This window comes from Neomonachus schauinslandi, chromosome 14 (assembly GCF_002201575.2).
Source record: "Neomonachus schauinslandi chromosome 14, ASM220157v2, whole genome shotgun sequence".
Taxonomy (NCBI): domain Eukaryota; kingdom Metazoa; phylum Chordata; class Mammalia; order Carnivora; family Phocidae; genus Neomonachus; species Neomonachus schauinslandi.
This window is the reverse complement of record NC_058416.1, coordinates 66324360-66338073: the sequence shown is the minus strand read 5'-3', so window position 1 is coordinate 66338073 and position 13714 is coordinate 66324360.

Below are 13714 nucleotides of genomic sequence, written 5' to 3'. Positions count from 1 at the left end.
CTGAATTTGTTCTAGTAGTTTTTTGTGGATTCTTTATGGTTTTTTACATATATGATGATTCTATCTGCAAATAGATAATTTTAGTTCTTTCTTTACGATTTCTATACCGTGTATTTTTGTTTCTTGCCTGATTGCTCTGGCTAGGACTTCCAGGACAGTGTTGAATAGCAGTAGTGAGAGTGGGGAACCTTGCCTTGTTCTGGATCTTAGAGGAAAATCTTCCAGTTTTAACTCATTGGTTATGATATTGGCTGTAGATTTTTCATAGATGTACTTTATTGTGTTGAAGTTTGAGAGACTTTATTTATCATGACTGGATATTGAATTTTGTCGAATGTGTTTTCTGCATCTATTGAGATGATGTAATACTTGTCTTTCTTTCTGTTTGTATTGTGTATCACATTGATTGGTTTGCACGTGTTGGACCAACCTTGCATCCCAAGGATAAATCCCACTTGGTCATGGTATATGACTCTTTTGATGTGCTGTTGAATTTAGTTTGGTAGTATAGTTGAGCCTTGAACAGCATGGGGGTTAGGGCCACCAATCCCCTACACAGTCAAAAATCTGTATAACTTTTGACTCCCCTCAAACTTAACTACTAAAATAGCCTACTGTTGACCAGAAACCTTACCAATATGATTAACACATATTTTATACATTATATGTATTATATACTGTATTCGTACAATGAAGTAAACTAGAGACAAGAAAACATTAAGAAAATCATAAAGAAGAGAAGATGGGGGCGCTTGGGTGGCTTGGTCGGTTAAGTGTTCGACTCTTGATCTCGGCTCAGGTCTTGCTCTCAGGGTCATGAATTGAGCCTCACCTCGGATTCCACGCTGGGCATAGAGCCTGCTTAAGATTCCCTCTTCCTCTCCCCCTCCCCCCGACTTGTGCACACACTCTCTCTTCAAAAAAGAGAGCGAGAGAGAAAATTCATTTACAAGTACTGTACATATACTTACTGAAAAAAATTTGCGTATAGGTGTACTGGGTCAGGACGGGTGGTGGCAGTGGCAGGCCCGGCCCTGGGATGGCAACGTTCGGCAGCTTGTAGCCTCGGCTCAGTAGTGGCAGCTGCTGGTGGGCCCAGAGGTGGCAGCAATAACCTGGAGTTAGAGTATAGCTGCTACCCCATCTACCCGCGGGTGTACCACCAGCCATGGTCAACAGCCACTGTGGCCAAGCTTAAGTGTGCCGGCCTCCAGGAGGCCATGGGGCCAGGGCACCACTACAGAGAGGAGTCCACACCCAGCCCAAGAGGGGCCCAAGGCCTGCAGTGACCCCAGCACAGCCCTAGAGCCCAGTGCATGGAGGACTTGGGAATGGGGGCGCCAGGGTTGTGGGGCTCCCTTGCGGCACTGTCTCCGCCCTCCAGGCACCTTCTTCTACTTGAGCCCAGCCTCCTTCCTGCCAGCCCCAGGAGTTCAACCCAGCCACCCCATTAGTACATGAGGCAACCTGCACCCTGCCCAGTCCTGGGTCCCCCTAGGGGGGATGCTGGCAGCCTCATTAAGCCTCTCTAGGTACTCAGAGGGCAGCAGGCATGACCTCAGTGCCAGAGGCCTTCAGTTTGATCTAATGCAGTTGTAAATAAATGCCTCATGGCTTATGCTGTCAACTCTTTAAAAAGCCACGCAGTTCAAACCTGTGGTGTTCGAGGATCATCTGTATATCCTATTTTTTTCCTTAAACATACATACCTATGATAAAGGTTACTTCATAAATTAGGTACAGTGAGAGATTGACAATGAAGTTAATGATAAAACAAAAAATTTTAACAGTATACGCTAATAAAAGTTATGTGAATGTGGTCTCTCTCTCAAAATATCTTGTAGGACCATACTCTTCTTGTGATGATGCGAGATGATAAAATGCCTATGTGGGGAGATGAAGTAGGTGAATGACGTAGGCGTTGTGATGTAGTGTTAGGCTACTATTGACCTTCTGACCTTACGTCAGAAGGAGGAGGATCATCTGCTTCCAGATCACAGTCAGTCATGGGTAATTGAAACCATGGAAAGCAAAACCATGGGTAAGGTGGACTACTGTATATTCACTGTGATGCTGTGATATGGGGTGCATATATATTTACAGTTCTTATATTTTACTATCTTTTTATCATTACATAATGACATTCCTTGTTTTTACAGTTTTTGACTTAGAGTCTGTTTTGTCTGACATAGGCATAGCCATCCATTCTTATAGTTACCACTTGCATGGAATATCTTTTTCCATTCCTTCACTTTTGGGTTCAGGTTGTGTGTATTCTTCATGTAACATGAGTGTCTTACAGGCGGCATGTTACTGGTTCTTGTTTTATTTATCTACTCTATGCCTTTTGAATAAAGACGTTAACCGTGGGGCGCCTGGGTGGCTCAGTCGGTTAAGCGTCTGACTCTTGGTTTCAGCTCAGGTCATGATCTCAGTGTCCTGAGGTTGGGTCCTGTGTTGTGCTCCTCACTCAGCAGGGAGTCTGCTTGAGATTCTCTCTCTTCTCCCTCTGCCCCTGCCCCGCGCAGGTGCATGTGTGCTCTCTTCAAATAAATAAATCTTTTCAATAAAAGAATTTAATAGTTACATTTCAAGTAATTATTGACAGATGAGGACTTACTGTTGCTATTTTGTTAATTGTTGCCTGTTTTGCAATTCTGTTTTCTTTCTTGCTGTCTTTATTATTTGATGATTTCTTTATCTTTTGTGTATCTATTACAGATTTTTTCCTGCATGGCTACCATGAGAGTCTTCTTGATGGCATCTGGAATGGTCAAGCTTTTCCAGAGGTTTTCAGTTTACTTGGCCCATATCCATCAGAGGAATCACTATGGCAGCTTTAGCCTTACAAAATGTTTTTTTTTTTTAAGTTTTTTTTTTTTTTTTAAGTAGTCTCTACACCCAACATGGGACTTGAACTCACGGCCCTGAGATCAAGTCTCATGCTCTTCCAACTGAGCCAGCCAAGTGCCCCCAAGATGTAGTTCTAAATAAGACTTGAAAGTCATACTTCTTGATCCATGGGCTGCAGAACAGATGTGTTAGCAGGCATGAAAACATTAATGTTATTGTATAACTCCATCAGAAGGCATCTCCAGGTGCACTGTCAGTGAGTGGTGATATTTTGAAAGGAATCTTTTTTTTTTTTTCCTTCCCCTGAGCAGTACGTCTCAATAGTGGTTTTAAAATATTCAGTAAACCATGTTGTAAACAGATGTGCTGTCTTAAAAAAAAAAACAAACAGATGTGCTGTCTTCCAGGCTCTGTTGTTCCATTTATAGAGTATATTTAGCATAATTCTTAAGGGCCCTGTGATTTTTGGAATGGTAAATGAGCATTGGTTTCAACTTAAAGTCACCAGCTGCATTAGCCTCTAACAAGGGAGTCAGCCCCTCCTTTGAAGCTTTGAAGCCAGGCATTGACTTCTCTTCTCTAGCTGTGAAGTCCCAGGTGACGTCTTCTTCCAATATGTCGGTTTTTGTCTACATGGAAAATTTTGTTGTGGGGCCCTAGGTGGCTCAGTCGGTTAAATGTCCAACCCTTGGTTTCTGCTCAGGCTGTGATCTTTGTTGTGAGATCGGGCCCCACGTTAGGCTCTGTGCTCGGCGTGGAGTGTGCTTGGAGTTTCTCCCTCTCCCTCTCCGCCCCTCCCCGCTGTGCACTCACAAATGAGCACATGCTCTCTCTCTAAAATAAATTAAAAAAAAAATTGTTTATTGTAGGCACCTTCATGAATGGTCTTAGCTTGATCTGTATAATTTGCTACAGCCTCTACATCAGTACTTGCTGCTTCACCTTGCACTTTTTATGTTATGGAGATGGTTTCTTTCCTTAAACATTAGGAACCAACCTCTGCTAGCTTCAGACTTTTTTCTACCGCTTCCTTACCTCTCTCAGCCTTCATGGAATTGGAGAGAGGTAGGGCTTTGCTCTGGATTAGGTTTTGGCTTAAGGAATTGTTGTGGCTGGTTTGATCTTCTATCCAGACCACTAAAACTTTCTCCATACCAGCAGTAAGACTTTTCTGCCTTCTTACCGTTCGTGTGTTCCCTGGAGTATCCCTTTTAATTTCCTTCAAGAACTTTTCCTTTACATTCACAGTATGGCTAACTGGCGGGAGAGATCAGGCTTTTGGCCTGTCTAGGCATTCAACATGCTTCTTAAGCTTAATCATTTCTAGCTTTTGGTTTAAAGTGAGAGACTTGAACACCTAGAGGCCATTTAGGTTGTTAATTGGCCTAATTTCAATATTGCCATGCTCTAGGGAATAGGGAGGCCCAAGGAGAGGGAGGGAGAGAGGGGATGACAGCTAGTCAGTGGAGCTGTCGAACACACAGCTTTCTCAGTGAAGCTCACCTTCTTAAATAGGTGTGGTCCATGGCACTCCAAAACAGTTGCAATAGTAATATCACCGATCACTGATACAGATCATAACAAATACAATAATGAGAAATTTTGAAATATTGTGAGAATTCTCAAAATGTGACAGAGAGACATGAAGTGAGCAAATGCTGTTGGAAAAAATGGCACCAATAGACTCGCTCAACACTAGGTTACCACAAACTTTCCAATCTAAATCACAGCATCTGCGCGGTGGCTGGGTGGGTCGGTTGGTTGAGTGTCCACCTCTTGATTTCAGCTCAGATCATGATCTCAGGGTCATGAGATCGAGCCCTGCATTGGGCTCCACACTCAGCGAGGAGCCTGCTTGGGATTCTCTCACTCCCTCTCCCTGCTCATGTGCATGTTCTCTCTCTCTCAAAAATAAAAATATAAAAAGAAATCACAGCATCTGCAAAATGCAATAAAATGAGGTATTACCTGTGTGAAGTCCAGCTGGTCTAATGCGTCACTTAAGACCAGTGTTTCCTTACTGATTTTCTATCTAATCTAGCTATTCATGTAAGTGGAGGTTTAAAGTCCCCTACTATTGAGGTGCCTGGGTGGTGCAGTTGGTTAAGTATCTGACTCTTGATTTTGGCTCAGGTCATGATCTCAGGGTCCTGAGATTGAGCCCCACGTCGGGCTCCTTGCTCAGCGAGGAGTCTGCTGGAGATTCCTTCTCCTTCTCCCTCTTCTCCTCCCCCTGCTCTCTCTCTCTCTCTCTCTCAAATAAAGTCTTCTAAGGGGTACCTGGGTGGCTTAGTCGATTAAGCATCTGCCTTCGGCTCAGGTCATGATCTCAGGGTCCTGGGATTGAGCCCTGCATTGGGCTCCCTGCTCAGCAGGGAGTCTGCTTCTCCCTCTTCCTCTGCGTGCCGCTACCCCTGCTTGTTCTCTCCCTCCCTCTCTCTGTCAAATAAATAAATCTTTTAAAAAATTAGTCTTTTTAAAAAATAAAATACTGGGGCGCCTGGGTGGCTCAGTCATTAAGTGTCTGCCTTCGGCTCAGGTCATGATCCCAGGGTCCTGGGATTGAGCCCCACATCGGGCTCCCTGCTCATGGGAAGCCTGCTTCTCCCTCTCCCACCCACCCTGCTTGTGTTCCTTCTTTCGCTGTGTCTCTCTCTGTCAAATAAATAAATAAAATCTTTTAAAAAAAAAAAATAAATAAATAAAAAATAAAAATAAAATAAAATACTATTACCGTATTACTGTCAACTTTTTCCTTTATGTCTGTTAATATTTGCTTTGTATATTTAGGTGCTTCTCTATTGGGTGCATAAATATTTATGAATGTTATGTCCTTTTTTTAGATTGATCGCTTTATCGTTATGTAATGCCATTCTTTGTCTTTTGTTACACTCTTTGTTTTAAGGTCTGTTCTGCCTGATATGAGTATTTCTACCCCAGCCTTCTTTTCATTTCCATTTGCATGAAAAATCTGTTTCCATCCCTTCACTTTTAGTTTGTTGCCTTAGATCTGAAGTGCGTCTCTGGATGGGTCTTGCTGCTTTTTTGGTTACTTGTTCTTATCCATTCAGCCATCCTGTGTCTTTTGATTGGAGCACTTAGTCCATTCACAGTTAAAGTGATTACTGATAGGTAGGACTTCCTGCCATTTTGTTAATTGTTTTCTGGTTGTTTTTGTTCTTCTTTTGTGGATAGTTGGTTTTCTTTAGTGTTATATTTGGGTTCCTTTCTCTTTATTTTTTGTGTATCTGTTGTAGGTTTTTGGTTTGTGGTTACCATGGGGCTTATATATACCGAGCTATAGATACAACAATCTATTTTAAGGTGATAGTTGCTTAAGTTCAAATGCATTCTAAAATTCCATTTCTACTTCCCCACCTCCAAGTTTTAAGTTTTTGATGTCACGCTTTACATCTTTTGTGTATCCCCTAACTATTTATTGTTGTTACAGTTGTTTTTACTGGTTTTTTCTTTTGAACTTCATACAAGCTTTTTAATAAAAGTGGCAGATCCATAGCTTTTACTATATATTTGCTTTCACCGGCAAGATTGTGTGTGTGTGTATTTCCTTATTTCTAATTATGTCCTTTCCTTTTCTGCATAAAGAGGATCCTTTAAAATTTCTTGTAAGTCCAGTTTAGTGATGATGAGCTCCTTATCTTTCAATTCTGAACAATAACCTTGCTAGGTTAAGTATTCTTGGTTTTAAGTTTTTCCCTTTCAGCATTGTGAATATATTCTGCCACACCCTTCTGGCTGCTTTGGCCTGCTTTGTTTCTGCTGAAAAATCAGTTGATAGGGGTGCCTGGGTGGCTTAGTCGGTTAAGCGTCCCACTCTTGATTTCGGCTTAGGTCATGATCTCAGGGTCCTGAGATCAAGCGCCATCTCAGGCTCTGCTCAGGGTCGTGAGATCGAACCCCACCTTGGGTTCGGCACTGGGCATGGAGCCTACTTAAGATTCTCTCTCCCGGGGCACCTGGGTGGCTCAGATGGTTGAGCGTCTGCCTTCGGCTCAGGTCGTGATCCCAGGGTCCTGGGATTGAGCCCCACATCAGGCTCCTGGCTCCGCGGGGAGCCTGCTTCTCCCTCTACCCCTGCTCATGCTCTCTCTCTCTCTGTATCTCTGTGTCTCAAATGAATAAATAAAATCTAAAAAAAAAAAAAAAAAATTCTCTCCCTTCCACTCTGCCCCTCCCCTCACCCTCTCTCTCAAAAAGAAGAGTTGATAGCCTTATGGGGGGGGGTCCTCTTGTATGTGACAATTTGTTTTCCTCTTGCTGACTTTAAGATTCTCTCTTTATCTTTAAATTTTGCCATTTAAATTATAATATGTTTTTGTGTGGATCTTTTTGGGTTCTCTTGTTTAGTATTCTCTGTGCTTCCTGGATACAAATGTCTGTTTCCTTCCCTAGGTTAGGGAAGTTTTCAGCCATTATTTCTTTAAGTAAGTTTTTTGCTCCCTCTTCTCTTTCTGAGACTCCTATGAATGTTAGTACATGTGATGTTGTCACAGAGGTCCCTTAAGCTATCCTCACTTAAATTTTTTTTTCCTCTGCGCACCTGGGTGGCTCAGTCAGTTAAGTGTCTAACTCTTGATTTTGGCTCAGGTCATGATCTCAGCACCATGTCGGGCTCCACGTGCAGCAGGGAGTCTGCTTAAGATTCTCTCTCTCTCCCTCTGCCCTTTCCCACCACATGCTCTCTCTCTAAAATAAATCTTTTTAAAAAAAGATTTAATTTAAGTAATCTCCACACCCAACATGAGGCTCAGACTTACAACCCCAAGATCAAGAGTCGCATGTTCCATTGGCTGAGCCAGCTTGGTGCCCCTGCTAGGTACTTTTGTATTTTGTAACTTTGTTGAAGTCCTCACTGTGTTCCTCCTTTCTTCTCCTGAGGACAGTGAGCATCTTTATGACTGTTACTTTGAACTGTTTATCAGGTAGATTACTTATCTCTATTTCACTGAGGTCTTTTTTCTGAGGTTTTATCTTGTTCTTTTGTTTGGAGTATGTTCCTTTGATTCCTCATTTTGCCTGATGATGTGTTTCTATATATTAGGCAAATTGGCTACCTCTCCCAGTCTTGGAGGAGTTGGCTTGTGCAGGAGATGTTCCATGGGGCCCAGAAGCAATCCCCATCCCCACGCCCCCCCCCCCTTGTCACCAGAGCCCAGGGCTCAAGGGACCGCCCTGTGTGAGCTGTGTGCACCTGTCTGTTTTGGCAGGACAGTGGCTGTGACTCTGGTGGGTGGGACTCCCCATCCCCCACTCAGCACAGCTGGCTGGGGCTGCAGGGGGGACAGGGCTCTCCCCCTAGCCTGGCTGGCTGGGGCCCTGAGGCTGCTGTTACGGCTGTGGTGGTGGGCAGGGCTCTCCTCCCTGGGCAGCCGGCTGAGGTGTTGCAGTACTGTTGCCCTGGCTGGGGCGGTGAGGAGGATTCTCAGCAGTGCATGCCTATCAGCATCAGCAGGTTGGAGTGAGAGTTCCAAGATGCCACCTTCCAGTGTTGGCACTAGCAAGGTGGAAAGTGACTGCAAAAATGGCGCCCAACAGTGTCTCCCTCCCTAGAGAGTATATCTGCAGTTTCCTGCCTCTCCAGCAGATGCCCTAGGATGAGAAGTGGGTCTCCTTCACCTATGTTCTAGGCGTTTTTCCAGCTGGTGTTTTATTGCAAGGCCCCAGGATGAGTGAGACCGCTTGTGAACCCTTTAGGAAAGTGGGTTCTCTGTTCTCTATAGCTCTGTAATACTAACAATAATAAAACTACTGTAAAAACTAACAGTAATAAACTGTTAGTTTTCAAAACCCAGCTTTTTGGGGGCTCCTGTCTCCTGTGTAGGACCTAAGGGTTGCAGTTCCTGATGTGGAATTTCAACTCCTCACTCCTCAGGGAGAAGTTCTGTGGTTTTTTTGTTTTGTTTTGTTTTTTTAAAGATTTTTATTTATTGAGAGAGAGAGAATGATAGAGAGCACGAGAGGGAGGAGGGTGAGAGGGAGAAGCAGACTCCCTGCCGAGCAGGGAGCCCGATGCGGGACTCGATCCCAGGACTCCAGGATCATGACCTGAGCTGAAGGCAGTCGCTTAACCAACTGAGCCACCCAGGTGCCCCTTCGTTTTGTTTTTTTAAAGATTTTATTTATTTGAGAGAGAGCACAAGCAGGGGGAGCGGCAGGCAGAGGGAGAAGGAGAAGCAGAAGCAGACTCCCTGCTGAGCAGGGAGCCCGTCGGGCTGGATCCCAGGACCCTGAGATCATGACCTGAGCCGAAGGCAGACGCTTAACCGACTGAGCGGCCCAGGCGCCCAGAAGTTCTGTGTTTTTAATATCCCTCCCATTGTGGATCACTGCACTTGAGGTGGGGTTTTTCTTTTTTTTGATGAGACCTTGTCTCTGCCAGTACTACCTGTCAGAATGCTATCATTTTGTCCCTCATTGTGGAGGTTCTGTTGATCTAGTTTTCAGGTCTTTTTCTGAGGAAATTATTCTGTATGTAGCGGTATATTTGTTGTGTCCATGGGAGGAGGTGAGCTCAGGATCTTCCTATGCCACCATCTTGAATCCTCCTTCCACTATCTACTCTTCATTTTTAAAGAATAGTATGCCAAATATAGGATTTTTGGTTGGCAGGTTTTTGTTTTCTTTTTTTTTTAAGATTTTATTTATTTGTCAGAGAGAGAGCATGCACAAAGCAGGGGGAGCAGCAGGCAGAGGGAAAGGGAGACTCCTGGCCGAGCAGGGAGCCCAATGGGGGGCTCGATCCCAGGACCCTGGGATCACGACCTGAGCCGAAGGCAGACACTTAACCGACTGAGCCACCCAGGCGTCCCAGCAGTTTGTTTCTTTCAGTTCTTCGGATGTATCAACCCACTGTCACCTGGTCTGCAAGGTTCTTTTGAGAAATCCAGTTATAGTCTTATTGGTGGGGAGGGGGTGGTTCCTTATGAGATGGTTTTCTCTTGCTGCTTTTAAAATTCTATCTGAGGGGCGCCTGGGTGGCTCAGATGGTTAAGCGTCTGCCTTCGGCTCGGGTCATGATCTCAGGGTCCTGGGATCGAGTCCCACATCGGGCTCCCTGCTCCTTGGGAGCCTGCTTCTCCCTCTGCCTCTCTCTCTCTCTCTCTCTGTCTCTCATGAATAAATAAAATCTTTAAAAAAAAAAAATTCTATCTGAGGTGCGCCTGAATGGCTGAGTTGGTTAAGCGTGTGACTTGATTTCAGCTCAGGTCATGATCTCAGGGTCGTGAGATCGAGCTGCACGTCAAGCTCCACACTGGGCATAGAGCCTACTTAAGATTCTCTCTCTACCCCCCGCACTCACTCTCTAAAAATATAAATATAAGATAAAATTGTATCTGATTGCTGCTTTGACAGTTTATAGTAATCCTCCTTTATCTGCAGGGGATATGTTCCAAGACCCCTAGTGGGTGCCTAAAACTGTGGATAGTACCGTACGAACCCTATATGTAACTTTTTTTTTCTTACATATGCATATCTGTGATGTTTAATTTATAAATAAGGTATGGTAAGACATTAACGACTAATAAACAGAACAATTATAAACAATATATTGGAATAAAGTATGTGAATGTGGTCTCTCAAGTCTCAAAATACCTTATTGTACTGTACTCACCTTGTTTCTTGTGATGATGTGAGATGATAAAATGCCTATACAATGAGACAAAATGAAGTGAATGTTGCAAAAATTGTGATGGTAGCTTAAGCTACCATTGACCTTCTGACTACACAACAGGAGGAGGGTCATCTGCTTCCACACAGCTGTTGACCACAGGAGCTGAAACTGCAGAAAGCAAAACTGGATAAAGGAGGACTACTCTTGGGGCGCCTGGGGGGCTCAGTTGGTTAAGCGTCTGCCTTCGGCTCAGGTCATGATCCCAGGGTCCTGGGATCCAGCCCCACATCAGGCTCCCTGCTCAGTGGGGAGTCTGGTTCTCCTTCTCCCTCTGCTCCTTCCCCAGCTTGTGCTCTCTGTCATGAATAAATAAAAATTAAAAGAAAAAAAAGAAGTACTCTAATTACAATCTTTCTCAGTGTAAACCTCTGTATGTTCAATTATTTGGGGTCCTTTGAGTGTCTAGAGTCTGGATGTCTATTTCCTTCCCTAGATTTGGAAAGTTTTTGGTCCTTATTTAAGTAATCTTTCTGCTTTTCTCTCCTTTTAGGATTTCTGTAATGTGTATATTGGCTTATTTGATAGTATCCCATAAATCATGTGGGCTTTCACGATTCTTTTTCATTCTCTTGAAGGCTGCTGAGCTTCTTTAAAACAATTTTAATTCTCTGCCAGGCAATTCCTAGATCCCCATTCTTTGGGAATGATTGCTGGAAATACATTACGTTCTTTTGGTGGTGTCATGTTTCCCTGATATTTGTGTTCTTGTGGCCTTGTAGTGGTGTTTGTGCATTTTAAGAAGCAGTCACCTCTTCTAGGCTTTCCAGGCTGGCTTTGTTAGGGAAGGACCACCTGCAAGTGAGTATGAGGCCGCTGGCTAGGTGGGGGTGCATGTTGGCACTGGATATAGGGGATAATGTGGGTGCAAGATTCATGGTAGGCATATGCTGGCGCCAGCAGTGGGGGGGAGCACCGTGGTGTTGGCTAGGGGTAGGATCACATGGCAGCATCCACTCTGGGTGGCACACAACAACTCTAGCTCCTCCAGCAGCTGGGATCCACATCTCTGAAAACTGAGGGAATTTGCAGTAGAGGTAAAGACTGCTGAGGTCGTCCTCTTTTTCCCCAAAAGGGAACTGTCAGCCAAGGTAATTCCTCTTGATAGTGAGATGGTCCAGCCTGGAGGATGTGGTGACACAGGAATAATGCTTCCTACCCCTTTTCTATGTGATTATCCTCAGTTTTTGTGCTTTGCTGGCTTGTTGGAACTCATTAACTGTAGTCCGTATCTCTCCCAAAGCTATTTTCATGCTTGGGTAATTGCTAAATTGTTTTTGTGGGGCACTAGAGTTGGGATCTCCTCACCCTCCATCTTGTTGCTGTCATTCTGTTACTGATTTCTAACTTCATCCCATTGTGGTCAGATAAGATACCTTCTATAATATCTTTTTAAATCTGTTAAGTCTTGTTTTGTGGTCAGTCCTGATGAATGTCCCATATGTGTTAGAGAAGGATGTGAATGTCTGTTGTGTTCTGTATATTTTTATTAGATCAAGTTGGTTTATTATGTGCATGTGCTCTATTTCATATCTTTTTTCTGATACTGATTTCAGTTGTCCTATTTTCAAGTCCACTGATTATTCTACATGTTCAAGTCTGCCTTTGAATCTCTTCAGTGAATATCTCTTTTCAGTTACTGTACTTTCCAGGATTTCCTTTTGGTTTTGTTTTATGTTTTAGAAAACATTAAAATTATTCCTACTTTGTGTATATATTGTTTTCTGGATGTTGTTCACTGTTCCTTTAGCTCTTTAAGCAATCTTTACGATGGTTGTTTTAAAGTCCTTATTTAGTATGTCCACCATGTAGTTTTCTCAGAAAGTGTTGATTTCTTTTTTTCTCCTTTGAATGGGACATTCCTTCCTGTTTCTTTGTGATTTTTTTGTTGTTTCTGAAAACTAGACATTTGAATCTTACAATATGGGAACTCCATAGATCAGATTCTTCCCTTTCTCCCCGGTTTACTGGGTTGGGTTTGTTGTTGTTGTTGTTGTAGGGAATCTCTTTGCTGGGGATCACATCACCTGAGAGAGAAATCTAAGGTCTCCTTTGTTCTTCTTTGAGCCTGCATCTTTTCAGGATATATGCAATGATTTTCTAAAGTTTTTGAAGCTGTTGATTTTGAATATCTAAATCCTTCAATATTTAGCTCCCAAAAGGGGAAAAGGGAAAAATGGGGGGAAGAATAGCCACTGTCTTTCTAAACTCCTTGGAAGCTGCTTTGGCCCATGGGAATTACCACAATGTCAGCCTGCTTCTGTCTACACATGTACGATCAAGAGCAATCAAAACACAGATCCCAGATTTTTGGAGGACAAAGTCCTTATTACCCATCCTGATTGTATTACCCAACCAATGCAGGTCGCTCTTTGGTGAATTATAGAGACTACACCAGGTGGAGTTGCCTCGCAAAGTCATCTTTTTTTGCAGCAAATAAGGAAACCACAGGGACTCCTTTCCAAAGCTGTAATTCCCCGAGCAGGGGTTCTTTTATTAGGGTCGGGATGAATATTCAGAGGCGGAGGCCTTGTCATTACAGGCAAAAAGGTACACATGCGCACTCAGCACTCATACTGTATGTCATGTTACGAGTTTAATGCCCCTCCCAGGGATTTTAACATTATAATGAAACTGAGGTAGCTGTTAGGCACTTGAGGATTCATCTGTGTAGGCATCTTCCTGGGGGCCATATTCAAAATACTAGTTTTCCTGTTCTAACAATTCGTTAGTTTTTTGTTTTTTTTTTAATTCATTCATTTGAGAGAAAGAGTGTGAGTTAGGGGGAGCGGGACAAGCAGATGCCCTGCTGAGCAGGGATCCCGATAAGGGCTCGATCCCACAGCCATGAGATCATTACGTGAGCCAGACACCAAGAGCAGACACTAAGCTGCCTGAGCCACCCAGGCACCCCAATTTGTTAATTCTAAAAGATAAAATTGATAGTAGGGTAGAAGCTTTTAGGAGCTTCCAGAGTTTAGGGGGTCTCCCTGGTGACAGTTCCCCCAAGCTACACTAGGAACACTGGCGCAGCTGCCTGCCACGGGGTTGGGGAGTGGAGAATGGGTAGCTGTTGCTGATGGGGGAAACAAAGGCAGAAGAAAAATTACTAAATTTCCTTACTATCTACAGCCCATTGACATGTCCTTGAAACAGGCCGAGAGACATTCC